The sequence below is a fragment of the Carlito syrichta genome, unplaced genomic scaffold, assembly GCF_000164805.1.
Source record: "Carlito syrichta isolate Samal-C Ts95f unplaced genomic scaffold, Tarsius_syrichta-2.0.1 Scaffold42011, whole genome shotgun sequence".
Taxonomy (NCBI): Eukaryota; Metazoa; Chordata; class Mammalia; order Primates; family Tarsiidae; genus Carlito; species Carlito syrichta.
Genome location: NW_006986107.1, coordinates 1 through 14040, shown reverse-complemented (window position 1 = coordinate 14040; position 14040 = coordinate 1). Strand labels below are relative to the sequence as shown.

Below are 14040 nucleotides of genomic sequence, written 5' to 3'. Positions count from 1 at the left end.
TAATTGTTTCAACTTTAGTTATACTAACAAATTTTAGAACAATTTTCAAGTTAATTATGTCTAATAGAGTTTCAAATCCACTAGCCATTATAGAGTTTCATCACATTGCAGTCATCTATTCAATTATACCAGTTACTCAGGCAAATATATAGTTGTCATATAATACCAGGACAAGTTAGTTTTTCTTTAAATATTTCACACAAAATAGTCACAGATACATTAATTCTTTAGAGTTGCTTTCAAGCAAATTCTTATTTTAATCACCTATCTCTGATGACTTAAAATCTTGTAAAGGACAAAAACATTTGTCTATTTTGAAAAGAACCTAAATCCACTTATATATTATTGCTGCCTGCAGAGGACAGTCAACATTTTTAATTGCTGTTGATCCTATTCTCTTTTTGTTGTCAGAGAATTCATACAAGGTCTTCAAGAATTTTGTGTTAAATTTCTCCCCCGTTCATTATACGTTCTTTGGCACTACTGTCTCACTCATGTAATTTTTGAAAACCAATTGAATTGCTTTAACAATTTTTATAATTTTAACAGTGCCTCAGTTATAATACCTTTCAAGCACTATTGTTAGCTTTTTTATGTAAAATAAAAATTAGGCATGTGTTATATAGGCTATAATTTCTGTCCATATGCTGTCTTAAATTTGTAAGAATATTTATTCCTTTTTTTGTGGGGAGAAGTATTACTTTGACAAAGAACCAATCATTTTGGTCAGGTGGTTTATGCTTTTTGGCATGAGAGAAAATGGACTTAGTTTATATATTGTATCTTAGTCTTTATAGTATCTGCATAATTCCTTTATGCATTTTTGAAGATATTTAAATCTGAACATGAAAACAGCTTATTAAATGACAAAATGTAGAAAATTTTTAAAAAGACTAAAAATAATTAATGGTAGTTGCCAACAGAATTTGTTAATGCATAATAATTACACTGAATTCACAAAATCATGCAGAGAAAGGTTTTACTGGTCAGTTCTTTCTGTGTTGCAAGTGACAGACACTCAATTCAAGCATCTAAGGCAAGCAAAACAAAACCCTTCACTGATTATGAGACTCAGCTACAAAGGTTCCATGTAAAGTTAGATCGAGGGACCCAGATGAGTGCGAGTTTCTCCTTTCTCCCTCTCTCTAACTCTCTCTTTCTCTCTCTCTGTCCCCCTTTCCCTCCCTCTCTCCCTCCCTCTCTTTTTTCCCTCTCTGCATTCCCTTTCCCACCAGCTTTCTTCTCAATACTAGAAAATTTTGTTCACTAATAGTAGCCCACAGTGTTGCAATTCAGGAGGAAGATGGCGGTGGAGTCGCGCGTGGTCACCCAGGAGGAGATCACGAACGAGCCAGAGAAGCGATCCACCTGATAAGACATGCCGCTGCTGCTGCTGCGCGTCCTCCCCACCAACAACCGCCACCCCCACCGCATGCACCAGTTCTCCCGCCGGAACGTGCCGACCGGCGAGCTGCAGGTCTGCACTTGGGTGGATGCAACCTTGAAAGAACTGACTAGTTTAGAGAAAGAAATCTACCCAGAAGCTAGAAAGAAGGGCACACACTTCAATTTTGCCATAGTTTTCACCGATGTCAAAAGAGCTGGCTACTGTGTTAAGGAGATGCCCAGCATCATGTCTGGCAGGAAGGGGACTGATGTCTCCATGACCCAGGAGTCGCAGAAGTTTCAGATAGGAGATTATTTGGACATAGCGATCACCCACCCAAACCGGGAGCCCCCTCGAGGGGCATGAGGCCATATTAGATTCTATTTACTAGTTCTTGAATTTATTTTTCGTTCAGTTATGTAAAATAAACTTATGTTCCCTCCTCCCCCCATTATTGCCATTAAGCCTTTAAATTCTGAGAAAATTATAATGCATCTAACTTAGGTGCTGGATTTGGATGTGCTGTGCTGTGATCACTAATAGAAAGTCCGTACATTCAAGCCCTTCTGTAAAATATGAAGAAAAGTGCTGTTAGCATTCTATGTGCAACCGTACTGTTAAATACACGAAGAAGCAGGAGGAGGAGGAGGAGGAAGGAAGAAAGAAAAAGAAAACAGAAATTGATGCAGAGAGGGTGAAACGCAATACAGCAGAGTCACTAGACCAGGAGGACTGTCAACAGAGCCACTGCAACAGCGAGTGCAGCACTGAACGCTAGCCTCATTCTCCTGACTGTGTGACCAATGAACTTGTATTGCCTGCTCTTGTGCTACAGTATATTCTCATGACTGAAGGCCTTTGCATGTACTGAGACATATATTCTTAGAGTTATACCTGTGTGTTACATACTATTTTGCTTTACAGAATATCTATTACAGCAGAACTTTTAGTTTGTATCTGGCCTACAGGAACACAACTGATTATTTACAGTTATTATATGCATTATCTTTTGTGTGTAATTCTATATCTGTATATAGAATGTTGGTTGTTATATTGTACTGGCTGGAAGGTTCGATTCAATGTTGAAGAGGAGTAGTGCCCACAGAAATTCCTATCACATTCTTGAATTTTAAGGAGTTTATACAGTTAATTTTAATCATTCTTTTTTTAGACTCCTTTAACACATCAAGTAATTTGCTTTCTACTCTGCTTAGTGCTTGAATCAAGAATCAGTAATCAGTACTGAATTTGAGCAAATGCTTTTTCTGTCTCTAGGGTTGTGTCATTCTTCATTAATTTCTTGTGGCATAAATGTATTAATTTTTTTTCAATACTTTCAAGAGGTCACTTCTGTGTCTTTGGCTTATAAAGTTTCCAATGAGAAGTCAGCTGTTGGCCAGGCTCAGTGGCTCAGCCTGTAATCCCAGTACTATGCGAGGCCGAGGCAAGTGGATTGCCTGAGCCTGTGAGTTCAAGACCCACCTGGGCAGCTTGGCGAGACCATCTCTACAATAAATCAAAAATTAGCCGGGCGTGGTAGCGCAAGCCTGTAGTTCTGGCTACATGGAAGGCTGAAGCAGAAGGATCACCAGAGCCCACCAGCAGGCCGATGCTAAGTGGCAGTGAATGTGCCATGGCACTCCAGCCTGGGTAACAGAGTGAGACTCCAACTCAAAAAAAAAAAAAAAGAAATGGCTGTTATCCTTATCTGTGTTCTAAAGTTAAATTATCATTGCATATCAGAAGTGATCTAAATTGAATGTTAATATTATTATTTTAAACATATTTCTGGACTCAGTGTACCTTGTATTTTATTAGAAATTTTCCTTGTAGGGTCTCTACATGTGAATTTTTCAGTTCTATATGTTTCTTGTCTAATTCTTTATAAAAGTTATTGTATTCTTACTTCTCATGAATGATCTGTGTTTCCCTCTTGAGCAACATTGTCAAACACCATTCTTTTTGTGTGCTTGTCTTGCATCCATATCTCGTCTTTATTAAAATATATATGCAATTCTTTACGCACATTTTATTGAGTTTTTTTTAATTACTGAGAGAGTGTTTACATGAAATGTAGTCCAGTTCTTTCACAGATATGGTTTTATAATTTTTTCTCTTCTTCTGTGTTATGTTTATTTATTTACTTAAAAAAATGTCTTAAAGCAGGATTTATGGAGAGGACAGAAAAGCTCCCACAGTGGGAGGGGATATGAGGGATTGCACGGTTTATTTATTTATTTTTAAGTATCTTTTTAAGAAACCAAATTGTCTTAGTTTTGATGAAAATCAATGTACCTTTAAAACATTTTTATTTTGAATCCTACCTAACAATTTCCAATGTTTTAAAAAATATACTTTATAGCATTAGGTTTTACACCTAGGTCTTTAATTCATTTTAAAATATGGTTCAAAATAAGGGTCAAGATACTTTTTTACATAAGACGTTCAATTTTTTCCAAAACCGTTTGTGGCAAAGACTGAAATTCCTTCAAAAGATCAAAAGTTTTGTGAATTTCTGGACCTGCTATGTACTTATATTTATCTACATTTTCAGTCTTTTTCATTTAATAAAGTTCATTGCTTTTCTGGTTAATTAAGCTGCAAACTTAGATTTTGATTAATCTACATCTCATAAACACAGACTTTAAAGTAAAAAATGACTTGAGACTTGTCCCACAAGTTTGTATTTTATGTTTCCATTTGTTAAATTCCAAATATTCCTAAATTTTCTTGTGATCACTTTTAACATGGGGTTATTTAGAAATATGGTGTTCAATTTTCAATAATTGGAATTTATAAAGATATTTTAAATTACTAATTTATGCTTTAATACAGTAGTGAGAAATTATAATTTGTATGTTAGTAATACTTTAAAATGTATTTACTTTTGTTTTATAACCCAGAATATGATATATCCTTGCAATTTTTATTTCTGGTTGGAATCTCATTCTGTTGCCCAGGCTGGAGTGCAATGACTCACCCACAGTCAACGCAGTCTTGACTTGTTGAGCTCAACCAATCCTTACACTTCGGTCTTCCAATTAGCTGGAACTACAGGACCCTGCCACCACACCTGGATAATTTTTTTTTATTTCCTGTAGAGACAAGGTCTCCCCAAGTTGCCCAGGCTGGTCTAGAACCCCTGGGCTTAGACAATCCTCTCACCTTGGCCTCCCAAAGTGCTGGGATTACAGGCTTGAGCCACCATGCCCGGCCTGGCAAATGTTTCACAGTTATTATTAAAATTTATTTGCTATTGTTAGACTGGAAATTCTCTAAATTAGATTAACTTTATTTAGGGTTTTTCCAGTTTTCTATATATTTACTATATTGTTGTCCAGTGGGTTCTCTTAGTTACAGTGAGAGGAGTGATGAAGTTTGAAACAATATTGTGAGTATCTTGTTCTCCTTTCTTGCCTCTCAGTTTTTGTTTTTATGTATTTTCAAGAGTTGTTTTGTGCGGACACTTTTAGGCTTGATAGTTGAAAGAGTAAAATTGGTAAAATCAAAATAGAGTTGCCCTAGCTAAAGTGCAGACATTTGAAAGCAGCCATTAAATTTTTTTTAAAAAATTTTTATTATAAAGATGGTACTATTCGGGGTTAGGTATACAAATGGTTACTCTACAGGTACATTTTGGGGCTCACTTTGGTCCCCACATCACCTGGTTTGGGATCAGGTACTCTTATTGATATATTGTACCTCCCCCCCGCCCACTGGCAACCTCCACTACTGCCAATCCCTTTCTTACAGAATTATGATAATTGTTCAAGTTTCACTGTTGAGTGAGAACATGTAATACTCGTTATTTGTTTCTGTGATAGAGCACTGAGTCTTATAGACTCTAAGTCTATCCAAGTCTCAATTTTGTCTTTCATGATGCTTGCGTAATGTTCCATTATGTATATAAACCATGTTTTTAAAATCCAATCCACTTTCAATGGGCAGCACGGTGGTTCCATTTTTGATATGTGACTAATGCTTCAATTAGCACGTGTGTACAGGTATATTTTTAATAGCATGATTTGAGTTCCTCTGAGTATATTACCAGAAAGGTGATTGCTGGGTGGCATGGAAAGTCAGCTTTTAGATCTTTTAGGAACACCACACTGCTTTCCACAGAGGTTGTTCTAATTTACACTCCAACCAACAGTGTACAAACTTGCCCTGTACTCTGCCAGCATCAGTTTTGTTTTGCTAATGATGGTAATTTTTACCTGAATTAGGTAGTATCACAATTTGGTTTTGATTTGCATTTCTCTGATGATTAGTGAGGCAGAACATTTTTTCATGTGTGGTTGACTTCTCATACATGTTCTTTTGAGAAGTGTCTGTCCATGTTTTTTTCCCATTTTTTTTTTATGGGGCTGGCTTTTGTTTTTGATTTTTCCTTTTGGCATGGTTGAGTTCCTTGTAAGTCCAGGATGTTAGGCCCTTGTCAGATAAACAGCTTGCAAATAATTTCTCTTATTCTGTGGGCTATCTCCCACTCTCTTGATGGTTTCTTTGCTTTGCAGAGGTTTTTCAGTTAGAGGAGGTCTCACTTGTCTATCCTCTCTTCTGGCATAGGCATCTGGGATTTTGGTCAGGAAATGATTGACTAGTCCAACTTCCATAAGGGTGTCTTCTGTGTTTTCTAAGATTTCTATAGCTTGAGGTTTTACATTTAGGTCTGTGATCTATTTGGAGCTGATTTTTGAAAAGTAGCCATTTTAACTGTGTTTCTTTTTTCCTCTTCTCACATGCATTGGTAATTAGTTATTGTGCTCCACATCCTCTAATCATTTGCCAAGGACAAACCAGTTTCACTGGAGATAGCTTTTGATAACTTTTTTATAACCTTTAAATGTATTTTGTCCTATCTACTCTTTTATTCTAAGCATTTGTTTTCCAGAAATACAGCCTCCTGTGACTTCCCACCAGCCCTCCAGTGGAATCACAAGACCAATTGCCTGGACAAAGGCCAAGAAAGCAAGACCAGTGTTATCAACACCCAAGAATGCAGTTATTGGAGATCTTCACTGTTTCTGTTTCCTTATAAAAACTTTAAAAGTCCTCTTCCCTTAAAGCATATGGTGTACTGGCCTGTAAACCTTGGGCCCTATCTGTCTGTGGAAATAATAAACTTTTTTTTCTTTATTTTTGAACATATTTGTTTTATTCCCATTTATTCCCATTCCTACCTTGCCTCAGCTTGTCCTTACATAGTCTTCCTGAGGAATCTACTGCAATATCTTTATGTAAGTTTTTCATTGTCAATGATTTATTATGCTATTCATATATATACATATATATGTTTGTTTGGTTTTTTTTTTTTGAGTTGGAGTCTCACTCTGTCGCCCAGACTGGAGTGCAGTGGCTGCTCCCAGTCACTGCAGCCTCGACCTGCTGGGCTCTGGCGATCCTTCCGTCTCAGCCTTCCAAGTAGCCAGAATTACAGGTGCGCACTACCACACCCGGCTTATTTTTTGATTTATTGTAGAGATGAGGTCTTGCTGCCCAGGTGGGTCTCGAAACAGCAGGCTCAGGCAATCCACTCACCTCAGCCTCCCAAAGGCGCGGGATTACAGGCTGAGCCTGTATATACGAGCCCGGCTATATATATGAAATCCCTCTGTTTCTGTCTTATATATTTTCAGGGGGCCAGCCCCCGAAAAGAGATTTAGGAGGTCCCTTGGAAGGTGTGATGGTGTTGGCGATTCGTAGGGATAGATATTAAAAGAAAGAAAGAGACTGGGGAGAAAGAAAGAAACTGGACTCTGTCTAGTGCAGAAGCCGTTTATTGGGAGTTTACAGCGTGTATTTATCCCCAGATTTTACACAGGCAGTCTTACAAGTCTTTCATGTGAACACAAAGCCAGGTGCAGGAGGGGCGCCCCCCACCCACCAGGTGTTTCCTCAGGCATGAGGAAGAACAATCCCAATTAAATCATAAAACCTTTACATGAACACAAAGCCAGGTGAATGAGGGACATCCCTCACCCACCAGGTGTTTCCTGCAGTAAGAGGAAGGGTAATCCCAATTAAATCACAAAACATTTACATGAACATAGAGCCAGGTGGATGAGGGGCGTCCCCCACCCACCAGGTGTTTCCCCAAGCATGATGAATGGGGATCCCAAAACTATCTCACTGTTCCTCATGCTTGGTTAATATTTCTTAAAAGCAATACAACAATTCTAATATCATAATATTCTAATAATCAATAACTTTTAAAGCCTATGCATACACAACACCTAATAACCAACCTAAATCCCAATTCCTCTCTATTTACGCTAATTCTACCTACACTATAGCGCAAACCAATTCCTGAGGAATGTGGCCCAGTCAAAAGATCACACTGGGCCATTTCTGGGAACAATTGATTACAATCTCTTAACAAAATGGCTGTTTCAAAATCCTATAAATCTATTTTAACTTTTATAAACGTTTCTAATTCCTAATCCTGATCACCAGCAACAAAGCTTCTAAAAAATAAAACCCAAATATAAACTGTAAATTGTATTAAAGACAAAACTGCAAATGTAGAAGATGGAAACAATGTAATTTCTAAAGTTAGCTGTATTCTTATTAAACCTCAAAATATCATGTTTTATCATGCTCGAACTGACAGAATTCACTGACGTAGCATAACCTATTCTACAATGCTTTCTATGAATAAAATAAATTCAATTTCTATAATAGGTAAACAAACCCTATACTAACCGTAGCTAAAACCCTGTTTAAAAGAAAGCAGCCTAGTCCAAAGTATGCACTGGGCCCATAGAAATGTGGCCCAGCCCAAAGTTCATGCTAAGTCTTTAGGAATGTGGCCCAGCCCAAAGTTTGTGCTGGGCCATTTCTAGTAGCTCTAGATATTTATCTGTATTATTAAGGTTGAAACAACACTTTGTATGTATATACTAATTCTACAAATATACTATTAAATCTTAAAAGAAGCTTGTACCATATTAAAGGCTCCCAAATGTGACCTGAGTTTGAATTATGTTAAGTTTAAAGCTGAAACCACAGTCTGTGAGAAACGGGAACAGTGGACTCCTAAAGTAAGCCATGCCTGTCGTACTCTCAGAACTTCATGCTTAGATCATCAAAGTCCCTGCTAGTGGATCATGCCAAACAGTAAAGAAGGGAAGAGGGAATGGGCCTTCAGCTCCTGAATTCATCCTAGTGGTCTCAGGGTCCGCAGCCTGCCTGGATCCCTAACCCTCAGGCACGCTTCCACGGCCGGCTCCCAACAATAATTGAGACAGGGTTTCACTTTGTTGCACAAGTTGGAGTGCAATGACATAATCATGGCTCACTACAGCCTCAAACTTCTGGACCCAAGTGCTCCTCCTGCCTCAGTCTCTCGATTAGTTAAGACTATAGACACCCACCCCACCTTGACTGGCTAATTTTTCTATGTTTTGTAGAGATGGGGGTGCAGCCTGGTCTTGAACTGCTTGCTTCCAGAAATCCACCTATCTTCATTTCCCAAAGTGCTGGATTACAGTTGTGAGCCACAGTGTCTGGCTCTATTTATTTCCATTTCTCTCCTTCATCTGTTTAGTACTGTTGTTTCTGCCAGTTTTGGAATCCTGAGAAATCTGAAATCTCTGCCATTTGGAGTATTTTGTGAATGTAATGCTGCAGGTACTCCTCATCTCTAATATTATGCAACTGTTCTGATAACATCACCATCTTGGGCTCACTCAAGCAAACAAATGTAATAAATATAACTGTTTTCTAAACTTATGTCTTTGTTGTTCATAGATCCTATGTCCCTGTGTATTCAAGGGTTTGTATTCTCTCTATATAAGGACTGAACTCACTTTTTGTTCTGAATGTTATCATGTTTGCTATATCTTTCTACACTTCCCTAAACCAGATTCCTGCTTAGTTCATGCTGAATAACTACAACTTGTTGCATGTCATCTTAATTTCATTTGGTTCTCCTAATGAGTTTTTGAGGTGAGAACTACAATGATCTATTTCACAAGAGAAGAAACAGGTTTAGGGGTTATAGATAACTTAGCTAGATACACCAACAGTAAGTTGTAGGTATGGATTTCACAATCATATCGTTTTTTCCATTCAATAAGACTTATTGATTTCCTACAAATGCCAGGTAGTATTCTTCAATATGGTTAATAGGTATGTTCAGGGAATATGGCAGTGAACAATACAGAAAATATCCTCATTCCCTACTTGGGGGCTTCAGGTAACAAAAACTAGCAAATAGATAAACACAAGTGTAAATAAATACAAATTAAGTGAAAAGGTAGAACAAATAATATGTAGGTTTAGTGCTACAGAGAAAGAGAATGCAGGGAAGGGGCATGATGATTGTTTTCTGTTGGGGGTAGGTTGAACTTTGTAATTAGAGTGAATGTGAAATTCAAGAAGAAACATGAAAGGGTTTTAGAAATCTGCTATGTGCCTATCTGGGGAATAAGTATACTAGGTTGAGGGAATAGTCAGATGAGAAGGCAAAGAGTCAAAAACTTTCATAGAGTACTCAAAGAACAGAAAAAACATTAGTGAGTTGGGGAAAAGGGGGCTTAGTTCAGAGAGGATAAGATAATGAAATCAGAAAGCAAATGGAGAGTTATGGAGGCACTTTGAGGTCATTGGCTTTTGTTTAGCATAATCCAATGAGGAGGTTTGAATGATATGATCTGAGCTATGTTTTGGCAGAAGCTCTCTGGATGATATGGTGATTTGAGACTATAAGAGAGTAAGGACAAGAAGGGGAAGAAGTAATTGATTCAAAGAATTGATTTACACAAGCTCTTAGGTCAGAGATTGCCAAAGACAGGCCCACAGATCATTTTGTATAAACTGTGAACTCAGCATAATCCCTACATGTTGAAAGATCTTGAAGAAGAAGAAGAGGGAAGTGGAAACACAGGAGAAGGTGGAGGAGGAGGAGGAAAAGGGTTGTGGAGAATGAAGGGATCTAAGAAACCAGAACTGGTCCACAAGGCCAAAAACCTAAGAAATCTTGAAAATTGTTGCCAAAGTCTGAATGAAGTAAAGCATCTGACTGAAAGTAGATTTTTAACAAAATTCAAGTAAGAAATACATAAGTAAATTAGTTGCTGAATATGTTGTAAAGTGATAGATGTTGAGAAATATCCATGGCTTTATTCTAAAACTTACCAAAAATGTCATGCATTCGATTGAGCTATTGAACAATAGTATGGATTCCAAAACAGTATAACAAAAGGCACTGTCATATAAAAGTATATAGCAGTAAGAAAATAATAACAAAAAATACAAAAAGCATTTTTATACAACTTAAATATTTTCATGGAACTTACTGAATTTAATCTTCAAGTCAACAATATGGGACAGATACAATTTCCCCATTAGAAATGATGATATACTAAATCCTTACTGATTGATTGCTCAAGGAATAATATGTGTAAATTTTTTTAAAAGTTTGACATGGGTCATGTGTTTTCTGAGTTCTTATAAAATATCTGGGTCCAACTTTTTTCCAGCTAGTTCTTTTTTAATCAAACAAAATCAAGAGATTATTTCTTATTGAACTCTCCTCAAATGCTATCAAAGAACTGCTGTTAAATACAACCGCTTGAGACCATTTCTGCTCCTGGAGAGGGTAGAAAGGACATATAGTATTTCTCCTCCTTGTAAAGAGAATTTGGGTCTGAGCAAAACTGTTTTTTGTCTTAACTGCAGGCTTGTAGGGGATGAAAGTCCCAATTTTCTCTAACATACCGTTAAGGAAATATTATGAGCAGAAGACTGAAAACAATTTTGTAGTATATTAATTATGTCAATGTAATTTTTAAATAAATTTTGTAAAAGTAAAAAATAGAAAAATATTTTTACTGATCTCTGACTTGGTTTCTGACTTTGGTTTTGCATGTCATTTGATATACAATCTCAGCCCAAGAGAGAAAATAACCCAATGAAATAACCCAAAAAACAATTTTTAAAATAGATGAAGTCGTGTATAGGATTTTCCAAATCTCTCTTGCCATGCTAAAGCTTACAACTCCTAGGAAAATAATACTTGTTTTTCAGGTCTTGACACCCGAGAGCTCGTGTTTCCTCTCTTGGACATAAGACCATCCAGAGTTCTATTTAGGTGGCAATAATGTGTAGGGAAGTGTGGACCTAGCTGGCTGGTCACATTGACCACATTGTGTTGATCATATTTTCATCCAAGACATTACTGCACTATTAACTTGCAAAGAAATGATGTATTAGCTTTCTAGACACATTCCAGGAAGGCCAAAGAAACCAGCTTCTCGTGTTTATTGGAAAATCTACTGGTGAATTTATTCAGGATAGACTAAAACTGATCTAGAGTATGATCTTACATATTTTCATCCTTCAAATTACACCAAAAGACAAACAAACAAACACCTGGGCTGGGCTGCAAAGCTGAGAAGAGAAATGTGGTGAGATGCTACGGTGATAATCGAGGTTCCCTGCCTTGTATGTCCTGAGGAGACTGGAGCCCAGTGCCAGCCATGGGCAATTTAGGAGCTGAAGTACTGGCCTCTTCCGAGGCGGTCATGAGTTCATTACAGATATGCCACGGTGCTAATTACTCGAGGGACTACAGAATACAACAACAATAATAACAACAACAACAACAACAAAAACCCGACGTGTACATGATAAGGAGGAACACAAAAGTCTGGCTAGGCCACTACCACATGGATCACCTGAAGAATGTTCTAAAGCTTAAGTGATTTTTACCCATTGTGAAAAGAAATGAAGAGACCTCACCTACTGGGAAGAGACGTCATTTGGTGCAGCACCCAGTCAAGTCCAGCAACCACGTCACTTCCTCGGACCCTTTGCGGCTGGGCGGGTGACCCTCGGCTAGTGCTGCCGTGAAAATGGAAGAGGTCCTGGAGGAGCCTGGTAGGACCTCAGTTGCTCTTGAGCTGAGCTTGAGGCGGCTTTGCCCCTGTGACCAGCTCAGCTACACTCAGCCACCGGGTGTCCAAGCCTGGCAGTACCACCCCCATCCCCCTAGAGAACCCCACCTATTGCAAATCACCGGCAAGCTGCAGCAGGAAGCCCCCGGATGCTAGAAAGTCCAAGTGCGCCGGCGGATGACTGGGCCTCTCGCGGTGCCCGTTGTCGCCTCTTCTGGGTGCTCGGCTGGACCCACGCACCCTCCTGACCCTCCCCGTCCGTGTCACGAGCCCCACTGAGACGTCACAGGTGCGGGGCTGGCCAGTGTGTGCTTGGCTGAGAGAGGGGTTGGTCGCTCGGGGGCTCATCTCCTCGGTTGACCCTTCTGGCGATCACAGGCTCACAACCCGCTCGCCATGGGCAATTTCCTCAGTTTCTTCCTCGCTAAATTGGTTCACCTGACCTCGCCTTCTGCCAAGCTCCTCAGCCTGGCCAGGGCCGCCCCGTGGCTCCTGAACCTGGCCCTCGTCCTATTCCTGCCCGCAGGCTGCTGAGCCCACATCTGGGTCGTGTGGCTCCACCCCAAGACTCTGCATTGCCCGGAAGGAGCGGTGTCCTCTCCTGCAGGCCACGGACTCCTCTCTGGGCACCCCACCGTCTGAATCCTGGAGCTGAGCCCGGGAGAGGAAACCCGCCCTGGGCGGGGAACTCGATGTAATATGGACACTTGACCTTCTCAAGGATCCCTCCTCTCAGCCGCAAGTGTACCCTCCTGCCTTCCCCCCACCCCAGCAGGTTGTCAGTTCTATGAAATTGGTACCATCCGGGCTCCTCGAGGAAAGCGAGGGGAGGTCCCAAGGACCCCCGGAAAGGTGAGGCTAGAGGAGGATCAGGTCTAGGCCAAAGAACAGGGGGTCAATAAAGGGTCCACCCTAACAAGGAGAAGCTGTCATTGACATCTAGGTCCCTAGAGACCCAGGTCAAGTTCTCTTCCTTGAGGCGCAGAGTTGGGCTTCTGGAGGGAAACCTCCCTTACTCATACTCAATAAAGAATTGGGTGAAAAGTCCCAGGTGTCTCCAGTGAGCGCCTTCTGGGAACAACATACCAATCCCAGGGGACACAGCTCTGCTGGAGAAGTCCCAACTCTTGGGCCTGATGCAGCCATCCTCCGGGACCCAGCCCCAAGCTTTTCCTGCAGCTGGAGAAGTTCCCCAAGGAAATGCCAGCGTGTCCCGCTCTCCAGGCTTGCTGCTGGAGAAGGTTATGCAGGACAATAAGCCTCAGATATTCCACCAAGGAGCTCCCCCCACCCAGAGCTGCCAGTCATGGGCCCCCCAAGGGCAAGTGCAAAACCACTGCTCCTGCTGCAGCCACCTCCACTGCAACTGTGGTGGGACAGAGGTGAGCTGCCTGCACAACCCAAATGTTGTGCTTCTAGCCCCATACCCCTCTCCTCAAGCCTTGCTCCTGCGGAAGGAAATCCCAGATATTCTTGTATGTAGATTCCCATCCTTTTTCTTTTCTCACCTCTCATCCAGTCCATTCCACCATGACCCTGGTTATCCCTGACAAGCCTGTCAATTCCACACAGTCATTTCTAGCATCTTAGCTAATACATCTATTCGTTTCACCTCAAATGCCCCTTCAGAACCTGGGGTTATTGACATTGACAGTACTCCTGTTTCTAGGAGTGTGACTTTCAGATCCACTACCAGTTCAAAAGAGAGTGCACTGTCATTTCGCAAATCCAATTTTTTAAAAAGAATAGTGG

The 14040-nt window shown here is 40.1% G+C and overlaps 1 pseudogene; it reads left to right on the top strand.

The window, feature by feature from the left end:
- The first annotated feature begins 1300 nt into the window (after positions 1-1300).
- Positions 1301-1753, top strand: LOC103249409 (annotated as a pseudogene).
- Positions 1754-14040: the final 12287 nt, after the last annotated feature.